We start from the raw sequence: 4,235 nt of genomic DNA on the forward strand, positions 1-4,235 counted from the left end.
TGATGCCAAGTTAGCTGGAGAAAAACGTTTACTTCAGCTAAATGAACTAGAGGAATTCAGACTCAATGCTTTCAAGAATGCAAAAATATACAAAGAGAAAGCGAAAAGATGGCATGATAAGAAATTGTCATCCAGAGTCTTTGAGCCAGGGCAGAAAGTTCTAGTATTTAATTCTAGGCTCAAATTATTCCCTGGGAAATTAAAATCCCGGTGGAAAGGTCCATATGTAATTACAAGTGTATCACCATATGGATATGTAGAGCTTCAGGATAATGAATCTAACAAAAAGTTCATTGTTAATGGACAGAGAGTTAAACATTATCTTGAAGGCAATTTTGAGCAAGAATGCTCAAAACTGAGACTTGATTAAAAGCTCAATAATAGTCCAGCTAATGACATTAAAGAAGTGCTTGCTGGGAGGCAACCCAGCCATTCATAAATTTTTATTTTATTTGTTTTTTCTAATTGATTAAGTTTTACAGGTATATGCCAGAGTATCTTCAAAAGGTGAAATAGCAATTGATTGAATTCACAGAGTTACAGAGAAATTTGGAAAGCTTACTGGCATCAAAAAGCCAGTAAGAAACGTTTTGGGCGTTGAACGCCCAAAAGAAGCACCCACTGGGCGTTCAACGCCAGTAAGGGTAGCCATCTGGGTGTTAAACGCCAGAAAGGAGCATCTTCTGGGCGTTGAACGCCAGAAAGAAGCACCTTCTGGGCGTTTAACGCCAGAACCACAGCATCCTGGGCGTTTAGAAAAACGCCCAGTGATAAAGGACTTCCTGGCGTTCAACGCCAGAAAGAAGCAGCAACTGGGCGTTGAACGCCCAGGAGAAGCATCAATTGGGCGTTAAATGCCCAAAACATGCAGCGTTTGGGCGTTTAACGCCAGGATGGTGGGGAGGAGGTAAAATTCAATTTTCTTCAAAAATTTTCTAATTTTTATGTTTTAATTTATGATTTCTTGCATAAACATGTTTCCAAATATCATTCCTCAATTTCAAAAATTTTAATCCTAATTTCTAAAATCTTTAATTTCTGAAATCCCTACTTCAAAGATTTTACATGCATCTTAAATCCATAAAGATAATTGATTTTCAATCCAATCCAACTCTTTTTCCAAGCTCTTTCCCAACTTAATTATCTTTTAAAATCTTTTTCACATTATATATTTCAATTTTTTTTTTAAAAATCATTCATATCTTTTTTAAATTATATCCTTTTCTTATCCTGTTTATCTTTTATAAATCATATCTTTTATCTTATATCTTTTTCTTATTTTCGAATACCCACCCCCTCCCTTTATATCCACTTTCGGCGCCCCTCTCCTCATCCACCACTCCACACTTGCTCTCCTCCTATTCCTCTTCTCTCCTTTCCTTTGCTTGAGGACAAGCAAACCTTTAAGTTTGGTGTGCTTATCCGTGATCACAAAAACATTCTCACTTTGATCATGGCCCCTAAAGGAAAACAACCCAACCTAAGAGGCAAGAAAGAGAATATTCCAAAACCACTTTGGAATCAAGGGAAGTTCTTAACTAAAGAACATTCAGACCACTACTACAAAATAATGAGTCACAGATCAGTGATCCCGGAAGTCAAATTTGACCTCAAGGAAGATGAATATCCGGAGATCCAAGAGAAAATTCGAAACAGGAACTGGGAAATCCTAGCCAATCCTGAAATGAAAGTGGGAAGGAACATGGTTCAGGAGTTTTATGCTAATCTATGGCAGACAGACAGGCAAAGCATAATTGGAGCTGCTCTCTATGACCATCGGACCTTAGTCAGAGGAAAGATTGTTCATACCCATCCTGACAAAATCAGGGAGATCTTTAAGCTCCCTCAACTGAAAGATGACCCAGACTCCTTTAATAGGATAATGATGAGGGTAAATAAAGGTCTGGATAAGATTCTAGAGGATATATGCATCCCCGAAGCCAGGTGGACCACCAGCATGACTGGCATCCCAAATCAACTCAAAAGGGAAGATCTCAAACCAGTAGCCAGAGGCTGGCTGGATTTTATTAGTCGCTCCATATTGCCCACCAGCAACCATTCTGAAGTTACCATTAAAAGAGCAGTGATGATTCACTGTATCATGTTGGGAAAAGAAGTAGAAGTCCATCAACTAATCTCGTGTGAACTATACAAAATAGCAAACAGGAATTCCAAGGATGCCAGATTAGCCTATCCAAGCTTAATTTCTATGCTCTGCAGAGATGCTGGAGTGAAGATGGGAATAACAGAGTATATCTCAGTTGAAAGGCCAATCACTAGAATATCAATGGACAGACAACAGCTGCAGGATGATCCAATCAAGAGGAGAGCACAGGAAGTCCTCCCAAAACTTCCTCAATTTGAATATTGGGAACATATTGAAGCATCTATTTCCAAACTACAAGAAGCTATGAACCAAATAAAGGAAGAACAGAACAATCAAAGCAGCATGCTTTGCAAACTGCTTAAGGAACAAGAAGAGCAAGGGCGTGATTTAAGGGAGCTGAAGTGCCAGAAATTAATCCTTGAAGGACCAAGCATCCCACAGATCGGAGGAACATCTACTTCCCAAAACACAGATTGTTGAGTTCTTATGTTAGCTTTAACTCTGTGATAGTGTTATTATAGAAATTTACCTCAGGAGATATATATAGTAGTAGTAGTAGTAATTAGTATATCTATTTTGATTTTATTTCCACTTAAGTTATAATTTATTTTTCTCATCATCATCAGGCATGAATAAAATAGTAGATAATTAGAATAAAGAAGTAATTTATTTTTTTGAGTTCTTAATAATAAAAAAATTTATAATTAACTAATTGTGGTGGCAACACTTTTTGTTCTCTGAATGAATGCTTGAACAGTGCATAATTTTTATCCTGAATTTTATGAATATTGGCTCCTGAAAGAATGAGGAACACGAAAAATATTATTGATGATATGAAAAATCATGAAATTGATTCTTGAAGCAAGAAAAAGCAGTGAAAAAAAAATATTACAAGAAATCATTGGATCAAGAAAAGGGAATAAAAGCCAGCAGCCCTTAAAACCAAAAGGCAAGGGTGAAAAGGATCCAAGGCTTTGAGCATCAGTGGATAGGAGGGCCCAAGGAAGTAATTCCAGGCCTAAGCGGCTAAATCAAGCTGTCCCTAACCATGTGCTTGTGGCATGCAGGTCCAAGTGAAAAGCTTGAGACTGACTGGTTAAAGTCGTGATCCAAAAGCAAAAAGAGTGTGCTTAAGAGCTCTGGACACCTCTAACTGGGGACTTTAGCAAAGCTGAGTCACAATCTGAAAAGGTTCACCCAGTCATGTGTCTGTGGCATTTATGTATCCGGTGGTAATACTGGAAAACAAAGTGCTTAGGGCCACGGCCAAGACTCATAAAGTAACTATGTTCAAGAATCAACATACTACACTAGGAGAATCAATAATACTATCTGAATTCTGAGTTCCTATGGATGCCAATCATTCTGAATTTCAAAGGATAAAGGGAGATGCCAAAACTGTTCAGAAACAAAAAGCTACTAGCCCCGCTCATCTAAATTAGAATCTGAGCTTCACTTAAAACTCGGAGATTTTATTACTCCTTAAATCCTTTTTATCCTGTTTTATTCATCTAGTTGCTTAGGGACAAGCAACAGTTTAAGTTTGGTGTTGTGATGAACGGATATTTTATACGCTTTTTGAGGGTAATTTCATGTAGATTTTAGTATGTTTTAATTAGTTTTTAGTAGAATATTATTAGTTTTTAGGCAAAAATTATATTTCTGGAATTTACTATGAGTTTGTGTGTTTTTCTGTGATTTCAGGTATTTTTCTGACTGAAATTGATGGAGTTGAGCAAAAATCTGAGTTAGGCTGAAAAAGGACTGCTGATGTTGTTGGATCCTGACCTTCCTGTACTCGGAATGGATTTTTTGGAGCTACAGAAGTCCAATTGGCGCGCTCTCAACGGCGTTGGAAAGTAGACATCCAGGGCTTTCCAGCAATATATAATAGTCCATACTTTGCACGAAGATAGACGACGTAACATGGCGTTGAACGCCAAGTACATGCTGCTGTCTGGAGTTAAACGCCAGAAACACGTCATGATCCGGAGTTGAACGCCCAAAACACGTTATAACTTGGAGTTTAACTCCAAGTAAAGCCTCATTACGTGGATAGCTTTAGTCTCAGCCCCAGCACACACCAAGTGGACCCCAGAAGTGGATTTCTGCACCAATTATCTTAGTT

The sequence above is a fragment of the Arachis duranensis genome, chromosome 10 (genome assembly GCF_000817695.3).
Source record: "Arachis duranensis cultivar V14167 chromosome 10, aradu.V14167.gnm2.J7QH, whole genome shotgun sequence".
Lineage (NCBI taxonomy): Eukaryota > Viridiplantae > Streptophyta > Magnoliopsida > Fabales > Fabaceae > Arachis > Arachis duranensis.